Source organism: Schistocerca piceifrons, chromosome 7 (genome assembly GCF_021461385.2).
Source record: "Schistocerca piceifrons isolate TAMUIC-IGC-003096 chromosome 7, iqSchPice1.1, whole genome shotgun sequence".
Lineage (NCBI taxonomy): Eukaryota > Metazoa > Arthropoda > Insecta > Orthoptera > Acrididae > Schistocerca > Schistocerca piceifrons.
In genome coordinates, this window is record NC_060144.1 from 423,728,045 (window position 1) to 423,754,732 (window position 26,688).

Sequence of the window (26,688 nt, forward strand, 5' to 3'; positions counted from 1 at the left end):
TCACACACAAACCCGAACGTGTTCTCAAATTCAGTGACGAGAACGTTGATAATAAGCAGTTTGCATTTGTAAGAAAAAGTAAAGAATTTAATAATGACAGAACACCGGTACACGCTTTGAGCTATATACGACAATTTGTTTTTGTACTTTCACCGCTATTACCTGTAATGCAGAAACTAGCTTTGAACCAGATGCGACAATTTATTTTTGTATTTACAACAGCATTGCCTATAATGCAGAAATTTGAATTAGCACGGATTTAACAATTTGCCTTTGGATTTTTACCGCTATTGCGTGCAACGCAAAAGCTGAAATGTATTTGCAGTGCGTAATTGACCTCAGGGGATTCATTACGCTTTAATGAATATGTGCCGTAGCGAGCATAGGGCCCCGAGCTGTAGTAGTGCTGTTTCATCTTTAGTTTTCTGCACTGCTGCCTTTTCTTCTACTATCCTTTATATCTATCCAAACTGCTCTTTAACTATTGCTCTACCTAGTATTAAGAAACGTGTAATGAAAACCCGATATGACAAATCTTTACCGAATGTGACAATTTTATTAGGCACTCCTGTAATGACAACTACCGCCGTAATTTTAATTACAGATAAAAGTCGTAATCATCAGTATGTGTAAAATTATCAGTAACAGGAACCACATTTTTGTAACAATAGATGTTTTTCACCACAATAGCATGACAGTCAGCCGCTTAGCATACCTAACCAACAATGTAGTCTACAAGGTCAACCAAACTTTAATGTTTCGCCGCGTGCACGTATAGTCCCAGCTCCAACAAATAGTAACGCATGGCAGCAAAGGAATAACTACGTACAGACAACACACTATTTCAACTAGCATCGCAATACGCCGTATAGAAATTACTATCATGACAGACGTAAAATTGATGAGCACAATTTTCAGCGTACATTTAATAACAGTCGATCTTATGAGCAGCAATAACATCAGCAACAACAAATAATCATGAATGAAACAGACAATAGGTGTCATCGATAGCGTAATACGTCAGTAAGAAATAACAGAGCAGTTCAAATAGTCGAAATGCCACAGCATTCTCCCGTAAATAATAATACGTACGATAGTTTTTAACCAGATACAGCACAGATTGCATATTACAGTAACGCAAACATTACTTTTGACACGCAGAATTTTGCTCACGAGAATGTTATTTGAAACATGCTTTGTTGAATGCACCACTATTATCGCACCCAGACCTTACTAGAAATTTTTCCATTGCCACCGACAGTTCTAACACCGCTTTAGGCGTACACATTTTCCAGGAAATTGAAGAAGATGGTTCAATAGTAATCAAAAACATCGCATTTGCAAGTCGCATTTTGTCACCTGCTGAGCGAAATTATTCTGTTACAGAACTTGAAACATTATGTGTTGTATGGGCTTTTATGAGATTTAGGCACTTTCTTTATGGCAGACATACCACAGTTTACACAGATCACAGAGCGATACAATTTTTACTTTCGGCCAAATTCACGCACGACAGATTAAGCAGATGGAAACTATATTTACAGGAATTTAATTTTACGATTGTTCACATTCCCGGTACACAAAATGTTATAGCAGACGCACTATCGCGTTCTCTCAGCAACAATCAGCAAGACGTAGCAACCCACTTCTGCAAAGCAAATTTCAGTGTCATGTACATTCAGCAAGTTGCATTTGAAAACTTTATTTCATCGTCAATACAGGACATAGCACAAGAACAAAACAGAGACAACGTGTGGAAAGAAATTAAACACCTTTGGCTAGATAAGAATAATGTTACGATTAGAAACCATTACACTGTACGCAATGACATTCTGTTTCGCCGCTCTCATCCTGACAGCAACAATTGGTTACTATGCATTCCTGACGAACTGGTTAACAAATTAATTTGGTACACTCATTTAAGTTACGCACATTACGGAGCACGAAAATGTTTTCTTATACTGAGACAGAACTGTTATTTTACCAACATGGAGAAACGTATACGACGAGTTTTAGCGTCTTGTAAAATTTGCCAGAAAGCTAAATCAGACACCACTTCACATATTCCTCCATTATATCCCATTATACCTGTTAAATTAAGACACATGGCCGCAGTAGATATTTTTGGTCCGATTCCGAGAACTAACAGAGGTTTTTGCTACATCTTTGTCGCTGTTGAGCTCACTTCAAAATTTGTTACTTTCACTCCATTACGCAAAGCTACTGCTAAAACTGTTTCGAAAGCATTTGTAAAACATTTTCTATCTCATGTAGGGCATGTAATGAAAGTAATTTCCGACAATGGATCACAATTTCGTAGTAGTATATGGACACGCATGTTACGAGCCAGAAACATTTCTCCGATCTATATATCCAAGTACCACGCTTCTTCGAACCCTTGTGAAAGATTAATGAAAGAAATTGGTAAGCTGTGCCGAATATACTGCCACAAAAGACATATTGATTGGGATACACACATACTCTCATTCCAAGATGTAATTAATTCCATTCCAAATGAATCCACTATGCTATCTCCGACTGTTATACTGAAAAACGTTGAACCACCGAACAAAATTAAAGAATTGATAGAATTTCCCAAAAGTCGTCGCCTACGACACCACGAAATAATTGACATTGCGCTGAAGAACATCAAACGTGCCGCAGAGCGCCGGAGAAGACAGCAAAAACAGGTTTGTACACGCCGCGACTTTCACGTTGGACAGAAGATACTAGTACGTACACACTATTTATCCAGTAAATTAAAAGGTAAGTGCAGTAAATTTGAACTTCTATACGCAGGTCCATATCGGATTCGCAGCATACCTCACCCCAATGTTGTACATGTCGAAACTTTGAGAACTAGAAAATCGAAAGGCAATCACCATATATCAAACATTAAACCGTTTATTGAGTGAAACCACTGTATGATTCAACACACTATGATGCCATTTACTAATGCAATTATTTCACGTGACTAATTACTGATGATTATCGTATTTTTTCTTGGCAAGTGCCCGGCAAGGTAAGGTTAGCAGGTCGCTTTTCTTGTCGTCACACATCAGACCGTGCATATTTTTCCAGATGAATTTACACATTTATGACTATTTCTGCAATTATATTTATGTGACTACTTATTGATGATTATCGTATTTTATCTTGGCAAGTGCCCGGCAAGGTAAGGTTAGCAGGTCGCTTTTCTTGTCGTTACACATCAGACCGTGCACATTTTCCACCTTTTTTTTGTGTGTATGATTGTACTCCAGTTTTGTTTGTATGCACTATGAAATAGTTAAGATATAACACACACCAGTCGACTTTGACATTTTTTTTTTTTTGCCTTATGACATCTCAACATCGTGACTGTTTCACATTTTTTTTTGCTGCTGCATTGTATTATTCTGTGTATATTTTTTGCATTTGAACACTGTCAATGTTTTTGACATATTACGTTTTCTGTCATGTTATGCTGTAGGGTTAATTATGTTACCATAAACCAGTCATTATCTAGAGGGTATATGATTTAAATGCAGGACATTAATCTTTGTTCATCAATTTCAGAAAGGAATGATGATTCTAAGAAATAAATTTAACATAAATGGGAATTTCACCTACGGAATAAACGAAAGGAGATGCAATAACTTTATGAGGAAGAGTAAAGGGATCAGGATTAACAAACATTAACAAGAATATACTATACTCATCGAAGAATAGCAGTCTTAACTAATTTTTTCTTTCAGAATACAAGGTGATTGATGTAGGCTGTCAGAGAGAACTACACATCTTAGTTTTAGTGATGAAATATGCTAGAGATAAGGAATAGTTGAATAATGAGTAATGAAGTGATTTTTTGCAGATGATAATGAATACTGATGAATAATGATGAAGGATATGATGTTATGAATAATGAAGTTTTTCTTTACAGGTGATGATAATGGTGAAGTTATGATGATATGGATAATGAAGTTTTTTTTTCTTTACAGATGAGGATAATGTTGAAGTTATGTATTTATGCTGCGTAGTTATTTAAGTATTTGTTGCAGTTTGCTTTGACAGCAGGTGTTACATTGCATAGTAGGATGACGGAAAGTTTTGGAAAGGACAGCTATGGAATACATTTTTATACACACTTCACTGCCTGTTAATTCGAAGTTCACTACTTTTCAGCATAGTGTGCGTTTCTTCTTTCAGGTCAATAATCCGTTTTTGTATTTTTTCCAGGAGAAGCTTTTCATGATACTTACTAAACCTGTTAGTTATTATACCTGTTCTAGTACTTGCATTTTTATTTTTTACCCATTTGTGTCTATCGCTTATAAATGTGATCACATGTACTGCCTTGTTACATAACCTTGCTACAGCTGACTCATGACGAATGACGTTACCTATCCTCATTTGCAGCAATAGGTCAAAAACAAATAGTGTTATGTTTCAGCAATTAATTATCGATCCCAACGCAATGCATTGCTAACAAAAAAAAAAAAAATGAGAAAATTCTGAATAATACTGATCAACTCTGAATAGCATGTCACTTGAGTAATGACCTCTTAATGAGACTATATTCAAAATAATGCTTTGTCACTAGCTAATAACTGCCACTGTCTATTATAATGATACTACGTATAATGCCTGTGATTATTAATGATTTGCCTGTAATTAACTGATTTTAATAATGACTTTGTAATGGTCTGAATACTACTGAAGGAGGAACACTGTTTACTGTAATGTTACCACTTATAATGCTTGTGATTACTAATGATTTGACTGTAATTAACTGATTTTAATAATGACTTTGTAATGATCTGAATACTACTGAATGAGGAACACTGTTTATTGTAATGAGTACTTGTAATGCCCATGATTATTAATGCTATGACTATAATTAACTGATTTTTAATAATGACTTCGTAATAATTTGAATAATACTGAATGATGATTCTATTCAATACTTGCTGGCCACTGAGTGCCAATAATTAATATCACTTGAAGAATTGTTATTAATTATGCCATTAATTAGCCCTTTTTTCCATGTTGACTTTTCATGTTTTGGTTAATGGCCAATGAGTGCCAATAATTTGTATCACTCAATGTATTATGTTAATGCTAGGCCAATAATTGACTCTCCTTTTTAACTAAGACTTCTGATGAACATTATTCTGTCTTACTAAATATACTTTGTAACTGGTGAAGGACCGCCACTGTTTATTGTAATGCGATTACCCATGATGCCAGCTAGTGATTCTTAATAGATTGTAATGACACATAATTAATTAACTATGGTACTGTTTAATAATGCTTTGTAATTAATTAAGGCTAATAATTGTTACTATATTGAAATGACAAATGATTGATTAATTAACTATAATTAGACAAATGATTAATTAACTGTAATTAGACAAATGATTAATTAACGACAAATGATTAATTAACTGTAATTAGAAAAAGGCTAATGATTATTGGAATGACAAATGATTAATTAACTGTAATTAGGAGAAGGTTAATGATTCTTAATTATACTCTGTAACTGAAAAGAATGCGATTATTTCATAATGCTTTGTAACCAGGAAAAGAAGGTTACTGATTCTATGTACAACAATTAATGAACATTTTTCTGTAATACTACATACTTGGTACAGAAATGTTCAATAACTGGGCTATGAATGCCACAAACTACTAATTAAGTCTGTAATTATCAATATTATGTGACTTGATGTCCTTCACCTCATAAGCTAACTACCCTGAATTACTGCAATGTCCATTTGTCCTGTTTATCCTAGTGATCATGGAGCACTATCTTTGGTTTTGCACTAATTCTACGTTGGTGTGCCTTGTAAGAGTGTGGTGTTTACACGACATGCTGTCCACCACCGTGAGAAATGAAGACGTTATTATGGTCCCACTGTTTGGTGTACCTAATGTACTGCCAAAATGAAAACATGGAACATTACTACGACGGTTCAGTGTCTTGGCTACACTGATAAATTCTGATGGGAAAAGAACTTCAAGTTGTGTCACTTGGTGTTGTACTTCTGTGGAAAGATATGGACTTTCAGAGCAGCTGTGTGCAATCTAAAGTGCTACAACCATGATGCAATCCTTCCCTTTCCTATCCTGATTCTTGTCACATAAAGAAAAATTTTTTGGTAACATCATTTATGTTCATAGGTTATACATTTTTCGATTCGCTAAACTCCAGTGCGAGTACACTTATGTCACTGGTCGACATGATGTTTGCCATTATGTTTATTTGTTGTGAAAATGCTAAAGACATTTTTCAGTGCATGTGCACTTTGGACATGATTTTTTTTTTTTGCCATTATGTTTATTTGTTGCGAAAATGCTAAAGACATTTTTCAGTGCATGTGCACTTGTCAACATAATATTTTTTGCCAGTCTGTTTATTTGTTCTGAATATGCTAAAGAATTTTTTCAGTGCCTGTGCACTTTGTTATCTGTCAAATAATTTGTATATACTTTTCTGATTTGCTACTATGTTTTGTACTCACATTTTGTCTTTGTCTGATATATTTTGTACTTAGTGCGTGTGCACAACATTTACTTTATGTACTACATCTAATTATTCTTGCCAGTCTGTTTATTTGTTCTGCATATGCTAAAGAATTTTTTCAGTGCCTGTGCACTTTATCTGTCAAAAAAATTTGTATATACTTTTTTCTGATTTGCTACTATGTTTAGTATTCACATTTTGTCTTTGTCTGATAATATTTTGTACTTAGTGCGTGTGCACAACATTTAAATATTCTGTAAGTTGTAGAATTTTGTTAGTTAAAGAAAAATTTTGCCGCGATTGGCAAGTCCAAATGACTCACCATCGCTGCCAAATTTTTGCCCCCCCAGTGGAGGGTTATGAAACACGTATGTAACGCAGCAGCGATGGCGAGGCATTGTAGCATCTGTGACCAGAGAGTATGCGCTTGACCGCGCGAGTGTTGCGAGCGGTTCTCGGTCTGTCAGTAGTCGTTACTCAGTCTGCCAGTCAGTCAGTCGTTGCGAGTCTATCAGTCCAGTCTAGTTCAGAGCAGTACGCTAATTGTCGTCATGCAGAGCGGTCGGTCAGTAGTAGCAGCCCAGTGCGGTTGTGTGATGTAGGCGGTCGGCAACACTGGTCAAGATGAGGAATAAGGTATACTGTTAATTAATATAATCGTTAGATAATGAAAAATTTTATTTATTGTAATTATTCTCCAACAAGTCTCCCAATAATAATTTTTTATTTCAAAAGCATTTTTTCAAAAAATTTAATTTTTTATTGAACTCAAGATTTCGTTGCACTTCCCATTTGATTCCACTTCTTTTGAAGAAAAATTCCACGAAAATCACAAAAAAAAGAGAATATTATTATTTCCAATGCAGTTCCTCCAAGCGGTGCGCAACAACAAGAGCAGATATGTGACATCCATTTATTCTGAGGTAAGACTTTAATTCTGATTGTTTTACACAGGGCCAAAGACCGATATTTCGGTTTAATTGAATTTTCTTGTCACTGAATGGACTTTAATTTTTTTTTTGAAGGATTTATATTTGAGTCAGATTGCGAATTTCACATTTTTGTTGCCATTTTCAATACCTCTCATTGTGGGCGAGGTTACGGTTTACATTACGTAGTAGACGAAAGGTACAATGAAATGCGGTGGCTCTTAATTGCGAGTACGGGCACACATGATATTCATTGATTACAGCACCATCCCCCACGATGGAAAACAAAGGTTTGAATAAACCGTGTTAGTCGACCACTATATAACTGCACCTGAAAATTGAGGACGCTTCGATCGGCCTGTCACGAGTTTTGATCATGAAATTTGACGAGAACGCGCTGAAACACTTGACAGTGCAATCACAGTGGTCTTGAAATCATTCACAATGCGATGCGTTTTGCTTAGTCACCTCCGTACTTGTTTACTGTAAAGAAACCGTGTGTTTCCGATAACGACCACGGAAAGTAGAAGTCTGCAATTAGGGCGTTCCGTTCGCTCATACTCGTTCGAGCCCTTATCACTCGGGCATGGCTTGCCCGTGTACGAACACTCGGAGCGAGAAGGATGTGGTCGAACGAGGTGCTATGGGTACGGTAGTCAACGTAGGGTCTGGCGCGCTCCCCGCATTGCTGTTGCGGCCGACCTGACAGCAGCTCTGTGGTGGCTTCAGGTTGGTGTCGCCCCTGACAAGCTCCCGTCAGATGCTGGAACTACAACCAGATAACTTTGTTACACTGTACTCCTGTATGGTAGTTTCTAATAGCGACACCGCTATGATCCGAAAGAGAAAACAGCGTGTTTTATGCAATATCCAATATGTGGAAACAGTTTTCAGTTTCACGGGATATCTATGTAACTATCAACTTTTGTTGGTCTCATAATCAAATTGCTGCTTTTTTTTTTATAACACCATCTGCTTTATTTATGCAAATGTAAATCTGTGAACATGAACGGTTAACAAATTAGAAATCTAACAAGAACCAAATTATCTCCAAATTATTCCCCGTTGGCGTAGCTACACTGAATCGACTCGTTTCGGATCAAGTTTGCTTCTTCCGTTCAAACCACGCTTAAATTTCTTTCACTATTCGCATTTCAGGATGGAACACAAAACTTTCTTCTCGCTAAATTTGGTAGTTTGGAAAAGTCTGCGGTTACTCTTTCATCTCTCAAACGTATCTTCGTCGTCACCACTATCCATTCGTGTTAAACACAAGTTAGCTTCGTCGGCAGATGGAGTGTGATGTGGCCCACAGTCTAGAGACTTCATTTTTTTGATTGCTGAGAGCGGCAGAGATTCTCTCTATCGCCATAACTAAATATTGACAGATATAACAAAAACGGAGTACGCTATAACTATTTCCCAGCTTATCAAAAACTCATATTTCATCACACATTTGACGAACAGTATTTAACGCCTCATCTCCATCAGAAACAGACATCACATCCAATAATCGGCAGGGCGATCACAGAATTGTTTTCTTATGTGTCCAACGTCGGAATTTTGACACTCTCATTTTCGAGACAGAGACAGTGATGTTTCATCACTCGTAATATCTGCTGTTAATAGATGAAGTGTACTCCAAAATACCAGTGACATTGAATGCGGCGTTTTGCAATTAAGAGCAATTTTCATTTGCCGGACACGCAGCGTGTCTATGGTAATTTAAATGTTGTGCATCTGTATCTTCGGTCATGTATTATAACCATTCAGTTTGTACAATCATAACGGAACAAACTGAATTGTTGAAAACTTGCCGCCTTCCAGCATTTCTGTTACATCTTTGAATGGCTCTAAAAATGTCACACGTTCTTTTGGAGTGTTATTTCGCATCCAGTAACTTTTTCAGAGACTCCTCTCTCCAAAAGCAGTTCTCCAATATTGTCTTACTACCTTACTACATGGTGTACCATTCTAAACGAGCTATAACACTTACTCTCTGTCTCTTGCTTCAAGCTCGTCTGCATCGAACTCACGTCACCTGTTCCCTTCACGAAAAGGACGCAATCTTAGCAGAAAAAGTCGTGGAATAAATCACTCCAAGCCCATTTGTCAAATAATCGTCATTCAATATGTATTTTAGGACTGAATTCAAAATATCTATAGCGCATGCATAATGCTGAAAGGGTTGCAGTGCCTTTCATATATTAAAGCTATGGTCAGTGGAAAATGAAATGTTATCAAAATCCTGGGGATTAGCTCGTATCAATTTCAATAACGTTTCCTCGATGTAAGTTCTTAATAAATTCCCATTTTTTTCTGCTCAGAAACGTGAGTTGTCACGAATACCATACTTCAGAGTACCTAATCTTGAATGTTGGAAACGTTTACGTGATCCAATTCTGAACCTACATTTACAAGCGTCAGATGCAAAGCGCGAAATCCTTCACCTATTGTTCATGTAACTGGACGAAGGTCTCTGGGACACATTTCTGGGCACTTTTCTAATTACTGTAGTTTTCACTGAAACTGCTAATGCTTTAGAACGTACACATTGTAGTGTTCTGCAGATATGGGCCTTCAGATGTGTGGTGACGGATCTGTGTGATAGGAGCAGAGAACTTTTCACAGCACACATAGCCGACATTCTTATCAGTCACTAACGAAACTCTCTCCCAAACACTGCTACAACTACCGTCTTTCACACTCTGCATACATTGTTTCAAATCAAGTTTGGCTATCGCACTCTCCTTCACATCGCGTTAACGCGCCATGGTTCTACAGTAGGCAGCTGAGCGAAGCTTGGGTAGCTATAGTGGACAGTAGGCAAAGCTCGAACGAGCGTCATTGAGTCGAGTGCGGCTGCCTCTCAGTATAATCGGCTGTACTGACATCTGGCAAAACTAACTGCACAGAACAATTCGAGCGAGCACGCAGATCTCTAAAGGGAAGACAAGTGTAATAATTTCGATATGGGGTAATACGTATGCTTTGACGTAGAACCAGAATACCGAATAAAAATGGGGCATTCCTATTCGAAAATACAAAGCTGAGCCTGCCCAAGCAAGTGGGGTGGCTAGGTGGTGGCCAGTTTTAGCACAAGCAGATGTACCTTTTACTAACATTAACTTTTTCACATAAAACATATTTTTTCATACGATGCTTCGTTTTCTAGGAATTTAGTTGTCTCAAGTTAAATCAAACACCATGATGCTGCCGCTACCGACGTCGTTTTATGTACGCTGCAATTTAATGTTTGGCTTTTAAAAACCAGGCACGAAATTTCCGTACTCTCCCTCCCTCCCTCTCTCTCTCTCTCTCTCTCTCTCTCTCTCTCTCTCTCTCGCTAGCTACGAGAAAACTATCAGCGCAACAAGAAACAATAAACAGGACCATTTTGTAGGAAATTTAATGTCGTTAAATATTGTACTGGCAGACGTTTTCGTTGCATGCCACAGTTTTCGATTTATTCAAGAAAAAAGCAAAAAAGTGAACTTTAAACACACCTTCACCCCCCGTACTCATCCTTACCGGTCATAATTCTTAGTTTGTTGTTCGTGCCACTCCCTCCTACCACTACACAAAAGTTTCCTGATACGCTAACTATTTCTGATACTTTATGTTTTTTTGTCTCTGTTTATTGGGCTATTACGCCACCAGCACAGTCGTTTATTTCGTTAACATTAATTTCGCAAACGTCTAAGTTTTCAGTAATCTGTAAGTGTGCAAGACTACACTGGTCTTGCTGTATGATTTGAAAGACTACAGACGACTATGAGTTTATGCCCTAACAGCAATCACTTTTAACTGGAAACCTTTCCAGTTGACTATCTGACCCAAGTGTATGCTAAACTGATTTTGCCCTTTGGTTGTGTTTGTTGCTGTAAACCTGCATTAAAGGTAATCATTTTTGTCAGAATGTAAATGAACTTGAGTGCTGGAATAATATTAATAAAATGGTAGACCCGTCATTATTTTAGTCAATTTTTGATGGGTAATTATTATATTGAAACGTCCCCTTATCAATGAATGTGCTGTTAAACTTCTAAATTATTTGATTTTAAAACAGCTGAGCACAACTCAACGTACTCAAACAGTTTTCTCTTTATTAATTCAAAATTTCGGACTCAATTGCCATGGTCGATATATAAAACTGCTTCTCCTTCCTGACGTTTCGTTGCCTACTGCGGGCAACATCTTCTGAGGTGAGTCGGCGACTGGCTGCTAGGCGATGGAGGTCCCGCTTATATAGAGCGCTAAGATGCCTCCACCACTCATCACGTGCTTTCGACTTTAAAACAATCTCTGGCTAGTGCCATCTTTCTCGATAATAGGTAATCGATAGTCACTTCGTTGGTACAGAGTCGACCCCCATGTCTTGTCTAGTTTTCATCCTTCTTCTTTTTTATTAAAATGATTTTCCTGCTTGTAGCTCTCTATAGCTTCTGTATACATGCGGGTATAATAATGTGAGGTCCTAGCTATCACGTTTGTCTCACTAAATTCTATTTCGTGATCACCGTCTTTCAAAACGTGTTCCGCTACAGCTGATTTATCAATTTGTCCCAATCTACAGTTCCTTTTGTGTTCCGTTAGGCGGGTGTTAAGACTTCTTTTAGTTGTTCCAATATAAACCATGCCACAGCTACACGGAATTTTATACACACCTGGGGTAGCTAAGGGGTGTCATGCGTCTTTTATCAATCTTAATCTTTCTCTAATTTTCTTGGTGGGTTGAAAGATTGTCTCCACTAGAAAGTTGGCCAAAACTTTCCCAATACGGTCCGTGATGTTATGAATAAATGGAAGAAAAACTTTTCCAGCCGACGGTTGTTGTTGTGTATTTTCGGACACTTTTCTTCTAGGGTGGAGTGCTCGATCTATTCCGTTATCAGTGTACCCATATCTCTTGAAAGCCGTTCGCAAATGGCTTCATTCATCTTGCAAATAAATGGGCTCACAGATGTTATTAGCCCTATCCACTACAGTTTTTATGACCCCTCTCTGCTGCCTAGGATGATGATTCGAATCCTTATGTAGGAACGATCGGTGTCTGTGTCTTTCCTATATACCTTGTGCCTTAAAGTCCCATCTGCCCGTTTAATAACCAATACATCCAAAAAATTTAGTTGCCCATTACTCTCTTTCTCCATGGTGAATTGTATCTTTGGATTGAAACTGTTAATGTGCACCAAAAAATCACTCAGTTCCTCTTCAGCATGATTCCATATCACAAAGGTGTCATACACGTATCGATACCATATCAAAGGGCTTTTATTGGCCGACTGCAGCTCTTATTGTTCGAAAAATTCCATAAACAGGTTAGCAATAGCAGGGTTCAGAGGGCTACCCATGGCCATCCCATCCATTTGTTCATAAAAGTCGTTGTTATATAGAAAATAAGTCGAGGATAATGTCGAAACAAAGCTATTATATCAGTAGGAAATATATCAACTATGTAAGAAAGAGCTTCGTCAACAGGGACCATGGTGAACAGGGATACTACATCGAAACTGACAAGGATGTCTCTTGTACTAACTGTGATCTCCCTCAGTTTTTCGATAAAATGCATGGAATTTTTAATATGAGTGTCAGTTTTACCTGTATACGGTTGCAACAAAGATGCAAGGTATCTAGCCAGCTCTTGAGTACGAGCCCCAATGGCACTTACTATCGGTCTCAATGGGACATTAATCTTGTGTATCTTAGGTAACCCATACAGTCTAGGATGGTAAGCTTTCGTTTTGCAAAGGTATTTTTTATCTTCTGTAGGAATGGAAGAGCTTTTTATTAATCGCTGGGTAGCACTTAACACTTTCGTTGTAGGGTCCTTTTTCAGTTTTTTATAGGTGGTAGGATCCCAGAGGTCACTGATCATTCTATGATAATCCTCACCCTTCAGCACAACAGTAGCATTACCCTTATCAGCAGTAAGTACAATAATATCTCTGTACTCATTGATCTCCCGTAACGCCTTCCTTTCCCCTAGGGATAAATTACTGCTGGGTGGCTTGGCTTTACGTAACATCGTGGTTGTTCCCATCCTGATTTCATCGGCAGAATGCAGTGATAACAGACGAATCCCTGCTTCTATATTGGCAACAGTATCTTCCGTGGGAATCTGTGCTGGAGTGATAGCAAAATTTCCTCCTTTCGAGAGAACATAGACTTGCTCCTTGGATAGTTCTTTCCCGGAAAAGTTGATAACTCTATGGGAATTGTCTGCAGTCAATGTTTCGGGTTTATGTAAATGCTCGAACTTCTTCTTCTGGCTATTAGAAAACACTTCTGCGCTAAGTTCCATAGATCTAAATGTTAATGTATCCACCTTATTCCAATCACCCAAACGCCTAGTATTGCTGAGACGTAAATGAAGATGTAACAGTTGACTACTAGTTATTGCAAGTCCTCGATGTGTTTGATGGATCCGCTCCCGCATTATCGCCAATTGCATGCGTAAATAAATACGGTTCGCTTGCGATCTATGGAACATTCTTCTCACCTCTAAAGACTTCGGAACTGTCCCAGTGTGACGACAACGTAGCAAAAAAGTGAGTGAACATAGTTGTTGAGCTTTCTTCTTACGTAGGCTCTCCAGTCGTCGTACCATAATCGACATATCCTCCCCGTAGAGGCGTCTAATCATAACATGTAAACTTTCACGGCCGGCGTCTTCATTAATTAAAACTGCCGGGCTGAATTGCCGTGATCAATATTTAAAACTGCTTCTCCTTCCTGACGTTTCGTTGCCTACTGCGGGCAACCTCTTCTGAGGTAAGTCGGCGACTGGCTGCTAGGCGCTGGAGGTCCCGCTTATATAGAGCGCTTGGACGGCGCCACCACTTATCACGTGCTTTCAACTTTAAAACTATCTCTGGCTAGAGCCAACTCTCTCGATTATAGGTAATCGATGGTCACTTCGTTGGTACAAAGTCGACCGCCATATCTTGTCTAGTTTAAATTCTTCTTCTTTTGTTATTAGAATTATTTTCGTGCTTGTAGATCTCTATAGCTTCTCTATACATGCGGGTATATAACTTGAGGTCCTAGCTATCACGTTTGTCCCACTAAATTTTATTTCATGATCACCGTCTTTCAAAATGTGTTCCGCTACAGCTGATTTGTCAATTTGTCCTAATCTACAGTTCCTTTTGTGTTCCATTGGGCGGGTATTAAGACTTCTTTTAGTTGTTCCAATATAAACCATGCCACAGCTACACGGAATTTTATACACGCCTGGGGTAGCTAAATGGTGTCGTGCACCTTTCATCAATCTTAATCATTCTCTAATTTTCTTGGTAGGTCGAAAGATTGTCTCCACTTGAAACTTGAGTAAAACTTTCCCAATACGATCCGTGATGCTATTTTTGGTATAGTGATCTGTAGTCATATTTATTGTATTTACTAGTATTTTCTATGTGTGGTAATGTGAAGTTTAACTCGCTACTAGAGAAACATTTAAGCTCGTACTAAAGTTCGTAAGTAAACTAATAATTCTTGAAAAGTAATGAGCAATCCATAATTTAATCAGAAATACAACATGAAACTGATTACTGAACGCTCGTGGCGAGAGCCAAACCTGTTGAGTTAAAATTAAGAAAACTGTTCTTGTAACTGAAATACAAGCAGTCTGACTGCGAGAGAAATAAGATTTATAAATTACTACCGAAAACGTCCAGTCTGAAAAGTATGTCACTGTTGAAATGTTACTTCTATCATAGTTAATTATAAATGGGCTACATGTTTGTTCAATGAATATATGCTGTGCTTCTGCTACATCCCAACTACTACAACTACTGCTGCTACTCTAGTTAATAAATAAAAATTCAAACCGCTAGCAACGCTTGGTGTAAAGCGTGCTTTCAAAAAACACATCCACAAAATCCTGCGCTAGTAAACCTCATTACTGCAGTGATCATTGTCAATGAATGTTCTGATAGTGAGAAAATCAGGAAAGCAAAATTATGCATGTGAAACCTGAAATAAAGACATGAATGCTGATTGATGGAAAAACAATAAAGTAACTATATTAACAAGACTTGACATCATTGAGAGAAAATATTTCGACCCTTGAAATATTAAAAATCGACTTTATGTTAAGGGGAGCCGGAGGTGGTCAAATCCAAAAAATTACGATTTTTTTTCTGCTACCGAAAATTAATTGGAACATTCCTCTTTAATGTAAACTTTGAATTATTGTTCTACTCGCCCTAGAAGTGGAGTTATTACCATTTTCCCCCACGCCTGCAGAGGAAACGGGCTGCCGCTGAATGCATCTAACACCCTCTCGTGACTTCCTGGCGAACTGCTTGGGATTTTCTCGGCCTGTTACGCATACAGCGCCTTATGTTACGCATACAGCGAGTGTTTTCTGTGACAAATATGACCCGTATTTCCTTACAGCTTACTCCTATTTTCCTCAGAATTTCGAACATCTTGCTCCATTTAATATTGTTGTACACTTTTGTTCTGGTTATGATGCCACGTTTTAATAACGGTGTATATGTGATGAGGAAGAACGTAGGGAAAAGAAAATTAACACTAATACCAAGTTGCGATACTACAATGAATAAGAGCGCGGAACATCGTCTCTTTGCTGTTTTCCGTTTCGAATTACTTCAGTGTTGCGCCTGTTGGTAGTATTAGCCCTATACTTCCTGTGTAAAGCGGGTAATATGCAGTATGTACAAGAATCAGGAGGTAACAATAAAACCAATTTTTCATGACTTAGCACAGCCATAATTGTTACACAAATGTCTACATGGAAGACGCAGAATCCTAATGAGAGCGTAAACAATTTGATTTGGAAAGTGATTCATAAAGGGTGTTTGTAAGCAAAAAAAACACTGCATTTTGGCATTTATGATGAAATAGCAACCTAAAACCAAGGGAACAGTGTGAAGTGTGAAGTTCTAAAGGCATTAGGATTTACAGCTGGGGAGAACACTGTGCGAGCACTAAGAAATATTGAGAGAGGAAGGATAAGAGGAGCAGAAAGAAGAGAAAGGCATATGAAGTATGATGGAACAACAGGCCAGAAAAGAAGACAGAAGAGGAAGCTTTTGGAGGATGAAGAAGAAGAGCCTGATAATCCATCCTATAGTGCAAGAATGTATTGAGAAACTTTGATAGCCATTTCCCATAAATTAGAATTTTTCGAATATAAGGAACATTTTCAAAAAATCCACTCAAGCAAGATAGATGAAATTTTTACACAGCACTCCTAGTGGTCAAACTTACATTGTAACACAGCCATTTGGCAATATGTTCAGTAGTTTCATTCCAGTTTAATTATAAAGCAATTATTTGTAAAAAAAATTTGGGTCATTAATAAAAAAAATAATTGGAAGGAAACTAGGAAAGATACTCCAAAATCCCTCTGTTATAACTGCAATACTAACCCACTCTATATGTAAAAAAAAAATTCAAAATATTCTATTTGGTAGTTTATTTATAAATGTTCCTCAAACCTAGTGATTTTAACATGGGCAGCATAGGCACGTCCGGCTCCCCTTAATAGTGGAAAAATTTGAATAAATATTCTTTATTCCTTACAGATATGTATGCTATCCATCTTTGAAAGAAAGTTAGTACATCACACATTGTTACATTAACAACAAAATGTTAAACTTTAAATATCACACCAAATTAATTAGGATGTGCTGTTCAGTACCTTTTGCAGTCATTTACATGAATTTGTAAATATCTCTCCATTTATTAAAAAATAATCTAATAAAATATTGTCCCCCCTGTCATTTCAAATGTGCACTCCTCAAAGCACAGGTTCCACTAACAGTCTCTCACAGTGCACCTTTTAGCAGAGATGTTGCCTGCTATTACTCAGATGATATTGCATCTTTACTTTCCCATGTGACATCCAAAATATTAACAAAATTACCATATTCTGTATAAAACAAAATCCTTAAATTACTCCTCGACCTTTCTGGCCAGATGATTTCCGTAGGTCACACAAATATAATTGCAAAATACTATACCACTCATGAAAAATGAAAAATAGAAGAACAAATAATCACATTTAACGTGAAGGAAAACTATAAAACCAGAGTTGGTTTGTACGAGGGACATATTTGCAGGCATAATGCACTCATGCACAAAGCATTTTATGCAGTTAATGTGAAATGAATACTTGAAAACTTGGAGCTAAGTATTGCTCAGTCCATTGGTAAGATATTGGTAAGATATGTCACTTCACTTATTCACTGTTTGCACAAGAAAAACGTTGTTAACAGCCCATGACAATCATCACTGTAGAATGTCGTCTGAAAACCGATTAATAGAAAAGCAAAATATCCTGATGACAAAACGTTAAGTAATACATGAATTGCAGTACACTCTGTTAAACTCAGATGCTATCGAATAGAACTCAGTGGGACAGACTGTTTCCCACTGGCATTCTTCCATAGAAATACTTCATTAAACTGTGTGCTACAACTCTTGTGGCGAGAGTAAAGTCTGTTCTGTTAAAATTAAGAAAACTATCCTGATAGCAATAATGCAAGCAGTCTGACTGCGAGAGAATTATGATATTCGAGTATAAATAACTACCAAAAGTGCCCTGTCTGAATATTATGCTACTGTTGAAATGTTAATTGTATCACACTAAAATTATGAATGGCTTAGCTGTTTGTGCAATGAATAAACTCTGTGCTGCTGCTATATCCAAACTACTGCAAAGTGATGTGTAATGCTTGCTTTAATCTATAGACATCGACAAAACTACTGAGCTAGTAAATCTCATCATTGTAGTGATCAATATCAATTAATGTTCTGTTACTTAGAAACTTTGGAAAGCAAAATTACGCATATGAAACTTAAAATGAAGACATGGAAGCTGGTTGATGGAAAAACAACAGTAACTATATTAAGAGAACTTTGCGTCAATCAGACTAAATATTTTAATTCTTGAAATATTAAAAATTCACTTTACATTAATAGTGAATAAACCTGACCAAACTTTCTTAACTTTCTTACAAACATGTATACTATCCATCTATGTAGGAAAATCAGTAAATCAAACATTGTTATGTTATCACAAAAATCTCCAACTCAAAATGCCAGACCAAATCAGCTACTACGCTTGGATGTCTAGGCAAATGCGCCATTACAATACCCTCTGAAGTCTTCTTAACGAATTTAGAAAATGTCTCTCAATCAATGAAAAACAATACAAGCAAATTATTGCCGTTACACGGCACGGCCTAAAAACCTTTTACTCCATCAGAAGATACAACTTCACTCCTTTCTCTCTCAAATACTGCACTCGATTCACAAGAAATGGGTTCTACTAGCAGTCTGTCGCAGCGCAGCCCCTTTGGCAGAGATGTTGCCCGCTGTTACTCAGTGCCATCGAAAATATTACCAAAATTACCATATTCTGTAAAAAACAGAACCCCTTCATTATGAACTCGATAATGACTGGAAATGATGAGTTTAAAGTGATGGAAAGAAAAATTAGAATAATTTAAAGGGATTCTCTAAATTAGGAGTGCTAAAAGGTAAACAAATATATGACTACCAACTGACCTTACGATAAGTGACACTTGTATTCAGAACAAAACAAATGAGCATACTAGTGTATTACTTTTACACTTCACAAAAAGCGAGATGAAGCCTCTTAAAAAGAAAAACATGCAAGAAATTCAGGGAGAAGACTACGTGTATCGCTGTGTTTTATGTGCAACGACTCAGTGTGCCGCCGATAGCTGGTCCGCAACGGCTGCTGGTCAGCTGTTGGGGTCGATGCCAGCGCTCACTGAAAGGCGTCCGGCAGGCTGCCGAGTTCTGCCTTCCTGTCAGCCGCTGCCTGAAGCTTCATCAATGGCAGCTGCTCTCCGCTGCGCCTCTAGGCAGCTAAATGCAGCGCCTCACTCCACTTGTTCTCGGCATGTAACAACCCATTTCGGGTTGTGAGCTACAGTTTCTTCTCGCTAATTGTCTGTGGCCGCTCGCATCTGCCACACCACCTAACACTTGTCGCAGATGCTGGGCTCATGCTTTCTATCAGTTAAATGAGTACGCATAAAACAAAGGTCTAAATAAGGTGCTGTGTAACTGAATACGTTCAAAGCAATCTTAGTTATTACATAACAAAACTGTACATATATAACACTTCTTTAGCCTTGTTCATTTACACAATCAAGTATCGTCCTTAAGTGAAGCACATTTAAGTCTAACTACACATTATTCACACTGATCATCCCTGACTTTTAGGTCTTACTTTTTTATTCATTGGCTTCCCATGTATTCAGCACAAGTTCCACGTTTACGTTTGTCTCTGCCACAACGCATAAAGGGCTACTGTACTGTCTTCGAGCCCTCTCTATTACTCCTATATTCGGAATCTTCTGCAATTCTTCTTCTGCAGATCTTTTGTGGCCTGTGGAATTAGATAAGGTGTCTTAAAATATGGTTTATGAGGGTTTATTTTTATACTATATGGTGAGCCATATTTTATTCCCTAACTCTTTCTAAAAAATCTCCCAGAATCCTTCAGTTACAAGAAAGAGATGTCCACCTCTTACCCTGCCTATACTAGGAATCGCATTTATTTTGTTGTTAATTTCTTCCCATGTAAGCTCATCTGATCCTTCCTCGTGGTTCGGAGTTACAGCACTTCGGCTAGCATGTATTAAATTTTTCTCTTCTACTTCCTATTCACAAGCTTCCAATCGCAGTGAGCAGTAAAAACTTTGCGTTGTATCTGCTGTCATTTTGTCGTTAAGTTTTACCTCATTTCTCCTTCTGTGAGTCGCAAAACCTCATTTCAAAATGGTTCAAATGGCTCTGAGCACTATGGGACTCCACTGCTGAGGTCATTAGTCCCCTAGAACTTAGAACTAGTTAAACCTAACTAACCTAAGGACATCACAAACATCCATGCCCGAGGCAGGATTCAAACCTGCGACCATAGCGATCTTGCGGTTTCAGACTGCAGCGCCTTTAACCGCACGGCCACTTCGGTCGGCACCTCATATCATTTCTCCCATAATCTACATCTGCTTTGTGCTCCGTCAACCAATCTGATCACATAATGACTTCCTGTGACAAATTGCGCACGACTACAGCGTCCATTCCAAGTGATTCTCCTTCTATTTCAACCTCCTAAGACATCTGACAATTGTTTTTCCATACCCACCTACAGCTTTTTTTATTCTGAATCACTAACCGGTGAATTCGGTATATCGTTTCCTGATTCTAGTATCTCGTTCTATACCTTATTTGGTATCGCAAAAAACAGTCTTCCCGAGTCGGTTGCTTATTTAGTCACACGCTTACATATTTTATTCAATTATATGGATAATTACTACTCTACCTTTCAATGTAACAGTCTCTTCCTACAAGTATTTTTATTCGTCAGTTAGTTTTTCTGCTTTTGTTATGTAAATTCTTTCTCTTTTCTTTAAAAGTTATTGAAGGTTTCAGGTCGAGCCAGTCCTAAAACCCTCCTCTATCTCCTGCATTCTCATTCTCTACCACTTCTGCCCCACTTCTCGGCCTCAATCTTCGTATCTATGTTGCCGTTCGCCACGCTCTACTTCCTCTCATCCGACTGTACCGAATACCTTGCTTTGGGTCTCTGGTGGCCTATTTCCACGCTTTTTGCTGCATGACCTTCACTCTTCTTTGTGCCACCGTTTCTGCCCCTTCTTCATCTGGTAGTCAGATATTCTGTTTTCAGTTAGAGTGCACGCTTCAAGTTGTATCGGTCAGCATAGTACTTGTTCTTCTTCCACATCAGCCTAAGCAGCATTCGTCCGTTGTAACCGTATCTGATGTTCAAAATGGACACAAATTTTTGTTCGTTTCTTCACAAGTTTCATCTCGGAAACACAATGCCTTTTCATGCCACTTTCCACGAGGCATATTTGTGACATAACCTTCACAAATAATTGCTCACAATCTTTTCTTTACGCAGTATCCAACCGTTTCATCTTCCGTTCATAGTTAACACCCCGACATATTTTTATTCAATTTTCTCACTAGTTTGTGTTAGAAACATATTTGCTTCTCACGCCCTTCGTCACTATGTTACTGGTGTCATGACTTCCGTAACTTGTTTGTTACAACAATCCACTGGCTGTCTGATCGAGAGTTGGTAGTTGGTTGGTTGATCGAGGTGTAACACTATTTCTCCTACATGTCCCTTGAATTTGTCGTTTACGTTATGAATCTGGGTCGTGGTTTCTTTCTGATTTATTCCTTGTAATATCGCTTCGGTATCAATTGACTGCTTTCCACGTTGTAGCATTATCCGTTGCTCACGCTGTCGCACTAAATTTTTGTTGTCAGCTTCTTGTTTCACATGAACTACTTCTTCCAGTACGGTTTCGGGCTGTTGTTCAAGATTTTCCAGTATTTTCCTTCTTACACCATTTATCATCCATCCTTTCCTCCCATGTATTAAACATTTTCTGAATATCCTCTCTTACCGATGCTTTAAGTTCCTGTTTTTCCCTCCGCGCTCCATCCAACACTTCCATTAACTGTTTGAGACATATACCGGTTCCTACCCTTTGTTTAGATATTTCTGCGAATGCATCATACCCGTTGTCTTTGTTCGCTACTACTGTTTCGCAATTTACTATTCAGGGATTTTTCACTTTTCCCGCGTTTGTCGCTCGCTGTGAGGCTAAGTTTTCTGCGCTTTCCTGTATTGGGCTATTCGCGTAGGAGAATTCGGTTAGGATATCACTTAGATATTGCTCCCCACTATATTTTTCTTTTTGTTTAATTTCACTTTCTGTTAAATAGTGTTCCTCTCCTTCTACATTCCACTGATAATCGTCCTAATTTGATAAACATGCGTTTTTGATCTTATCTATCGGCTATTTTGGCTCCATTTTTGCAATTCCATTTACAAAAATTAAGCTTCCTAAGCATTACACAGCTTCTGTCGATGTTCCAACTTTTTGAAATATCACTTTTCTTGACACGCAGTTTTAATCACTTCCTCGTCTATGCTGTACTGTAAATCTATTTGTGCGGCAATAATTTTGGTAGGCCGGCAGAAATTTGCAGCACTACGTGCTACATTTTCCTTCGTTGCTGGCTGCTATACAGCTGGCTGGTTCGTTATGTTGTGACATCTGCTTGATCCGTTTTCTTGATTTGAGGTCCTGCTCCTCCTTATTTCTTCTAGCGGTTGTTCCTCGTATACAAATGTGGCAAAACTCTTTCCATTCTTTCAACAACCACCGTCGAAGTTGAACAACGCAGTCATGTCACCAATCGACAAATGTAAGCCGCCCTCCATTGATTTATAGTTGATTATTACTTGTTAATGTCTATCTGGATGAAAAAATAGGCGTCAGGCGTTCTAAGTAGCTAGTTTTGGTTCACGTGGCTCTGAGCACTATGGGACTTAACATCTGAGGTCATCAGTCCCCTAGAACTTACAACTACTTAATCCTAACTAATCTAAGGACATCACACCCTTCCATGCCTGAGGCAGGATTCGAACCTGCGACCGTTCGGTCGCGCGGTTCCAAACTGAAGCGCCTAGAACCGCTCGGCTACAACGGCCGGCAGCTAGTTTTGGACGGCGAGCTTACTACCAATGTAGATGAGCCGATAACTAAAGTTCTCACAATGAATTTACGACGCATGTCGTACTTCTCCTCCCACACTGTTCTATAAATCATCCCCTTACAAAACATTGTAACAATAATGAAGAGTTTCTATTAAATGAACATATTTCTACAAGACAGCTGCTCTATTCCAGTTTGAACTAAAGTAGAATTCCATAATTGTTCTACTTGTACTCATCAACAGTATGTGATCAAAAGTATCCGGATACCTAGCTGAAAATGAGATACAAGTTCCTGCCGCCCTCCATCAGTAACGCTGGAATTCAGTATGATGTTGACCCACCCTTGGCCTTGATGACAGCTTCCACTCTCGCAGGCATACATTCAATCAGGTGCTAGAAGCTATTTTGGGGAATGGCAGTGAGACGGTTCTGTGACCGTGTGGGCTGCAGATTCCTCGACTTGCGCCTTAGGGTGGTAGGGTTTAGGTTTCCGCTGGATAGGTCAGGAGTCCACTACACGCAGCAGGCGGCTAAACAGGTAGCGGGGGTTGTGTGGCGTGGACTGGGCGATTTTTTAGGTTAGATGGCCTCGGGCAAGTACAGAGAGGGCAACAGCCTCAACGGGTGCGGGGCAAAGTCAGGACATGCGGAGACCAAGCAGCAATCGGTATTGTAATTGTAAACTTTCGAAGCTGCATTGGTAAAGTACCGGAAATTCAAGCGCTGATAGAAAGCACCGAAGCTGAAATCGTTATAGGTACGGAAAGCTGGCTGAAGCCAGAGATAAATTCTGCAGAAATTTTTAAAAAGGCACATACTGTGTTTAGAAAGGGTAGATTGCATGCAACCGGTGGTGACGTGTTTGTCACTGTTAGTAGTAGTTTATCCTGTAGTGAAGTAGAAGTGGATAGTTCCTGTGAATTATTATGGGTGGAGGTTATACTCTACAACCGAGCTAGGTTAATAATAGGCTCCTTTTACCGACCTCCCGACTCAGCAGCATTAGTGGCAGAACAACTGAGAGAAAATCTGGAATACATTTCACATAAATTTTCTCAGCATGTAATAGTCTTAGGTGGAGATTTCAATTTACCAGATATAGACTGGAACACTCAGATGTTTAGGACGGGTGGTAGGGACAGAGCATCGAGTGACATTATACTGGGTACACTATCCGAAAATTACCTCGAGCAATTAAACAGAGAACCGACTCGTGGAGATAACATCTTGGACCCACTGATAACAAACAGACCCAAACTTTTCGACTCTGTATGTACAGAACAGGGAATCAATGATCATAAGGCCGTTGCAGCATCCCTGAATATGGAAGTTAATAGGAATATAAAAAAGGGAGGAAAGTTTATCTGTTTAGCAAGAGTAATAGAAGGCAGATTTCAGACTACCAAACAGATCAAAACGAAAATTTCTGTTCCGACACTGACAATGTTGAGTGTTTATGGAAAAAGTTCAAGGCAATTGTAAAATGCGTTTTAGACAGGTACGTGCCGAGTAAAACTGTGAGGGACGCGAAAAACCCACCGTGGTACAACAACGAAGTTAGGAAACTACTGCGAAAGCAAAGAGAGCTCCACTCCAAGTTTAAACGCAGCCAAAACCTCTCAGACAAACAGAAGCTAAACGATGTCAAAGTTAGCGTAAGGAGGGCTATGCGTGAAGCGTTCAGTGAATTCGAAAGTAAAATTCTATGTACCGACTTGACAGAAAATCCTAGGAAGTTCTGGTCTTACGGTAAATCAGTAAGTGGCTCGAAATAGCTTATCCAGACACTCCGGGATGATGGTGGCATTGAAACAGAGGATGACACGAGTAAAGCTGAAATACTAAACACCTTTTTCCAAAGCTGTTTCACAGAGGAAGATCGCACTGCAGTTCCTTCTCTAAATCCTCGCACAAACGAAAAAGTGGCTGACATCAAAATAAGTGTCCAAGGAATAGAAAAGCAACTGGAATCATTCAACAGAGGAAAGTCCACTGTACCTGACGGGATGCCAATTCGATTCTACACAGAGTACGCGAAAGAACTTCCGCCCCTTCTAACAGCCTAGTATCGCAAGTCTCTAGAGGAACGCAAGGTTCCAAATGATTGGATAATAACACAGGTAGTCCCACACTTCAAGAAGAGTCGTCGAGCAGACGCGCAAAACTATACACCTATATCTCTGACGTCGATCTGTTGTAGAATTTTAGAACATGTTTTTTGCTCGCGTATCATGTCGTTTCTGGAAACCCAGAATATACTCTGTAGGAACAACATGGATTCCGGAAACAGCGATCGTGTCAGACCAACTCGCTTTATTTTTTCATGAGACCCAGAAAATATTAGATACAGGCTCCCAGGTAGATGCTATGTTCTTTTACTTCCGGAAGGCGTTCGAAACAGTTCCGCACTGTCGCCAGATAAACAAAGTAAGAAATTACGGAATATGAGACCAGCTGTGTGGCTGGATTGAAGAGTTTTTAGCAAACAGAACACAGCATGTTGTTCTCAATGGACAGACGTCTACAGACGTTAAAATAACCTCTGGTGTGCCGCAGGGGAGTGTTATGTGACCATTGATTTTCACAATATATATAAATGACCTAGCAGATAGTGTCGGAAGTTCCATGCCGTTTTTCGCGGGTGATGCTGTAGTATACAGAGAAGTTGCAGCATTAGAAAAATGTAGCGAAATGCAGGAAGATCTGCAGCGGATAGGCACTTGGTGCAGGGAGTGGCAACTGACCCTTAATATAGACAAATGTAATGTATTGCGAATACATAGAAAGAAGGATCCTTTATTGTATGATTATATGATAGCGGAACAAACACTGGTAGCAGTTACTTCTGTAAAATATCTGGGAGTATGCGTGCAGAACGATTTGAAGTGGAATGATCATATAAAATTAATTGTTGGTAAGGCGGGTACCAGGTTGAGATTCATTGGGAGAGTGTTTAGAAAATGTAGTCCATCAACAAAGGAGGTGGCTTACAAAACACTCGTTCGACCTATACTTGAGTATTGCTCATCAGTGTGGGATCCGTATCAGATCAGATTGACGGAGGAGATAGAGAAGATCCAAAGGAGAACGGCGCGTTTCGTCACATGGTTATTTGGTAAGCGTGATAGCGTTACGGAGATGTTTAGCAAACTCAAGTGGCAGACTCTGCAAGAGAGGCGCTTTGCATCGCGATGTAGCTTGCTGTCCAGGTTTCGAGAGGGTGCGGTTCTGGATGGGGTATCGAATATTTTGCTTCCCCCTACTTACACCTCCCGAGGAGATCACGAATGTAAAATTAGAGAGATTCGAGCGCGCACGCAGGCTTTCCGGCAGTCGTTCTTCCCGCGAACCATATTCGACCGGAACAGGAGAGGGAGGTAATGACAGCGGCACGTAAAGTGCCCTCCGCCACACACCGTTGGGTGGCTTGCGGAGTATAAATGTAGATGTAGATATAGAGTGCTGCACTGAGGAGAGGTATCGATGACGGTCGGTGAGGCCTGCCACGAAGTCGACTTTCCAAATCATCCCAAATGTGTTCTATAAGATTCAGGTGAGTGTTCTGGGGAGGTCAATCCATTACAGGGATATTATTGTCATGGAACCACACCACCGCAGAACGTGCATTATGAACAGGTGCTCGATCGTGTTGAAAGATCCACGAACTGCACTTCAACAGCGGGAATCAAGAAGGTGTTTCAACA

At 38.9% G+C, this 26,688-nt stretch overlaps 1 protein-coding gene across 1 annotated transcript in view; it reads left to right on the forward strand.

Moving 5' to 3' along the window:
• LOC124805757 (lachesin-like) overlaps positions 1 to 26,688 on the forward strand; it is a 444,942-nt gene that overhangs the window by 27,458 nt on the left and 390,796 nt on the right. The gene's annotated exons all lie outside the window — the stretch shown is intronic.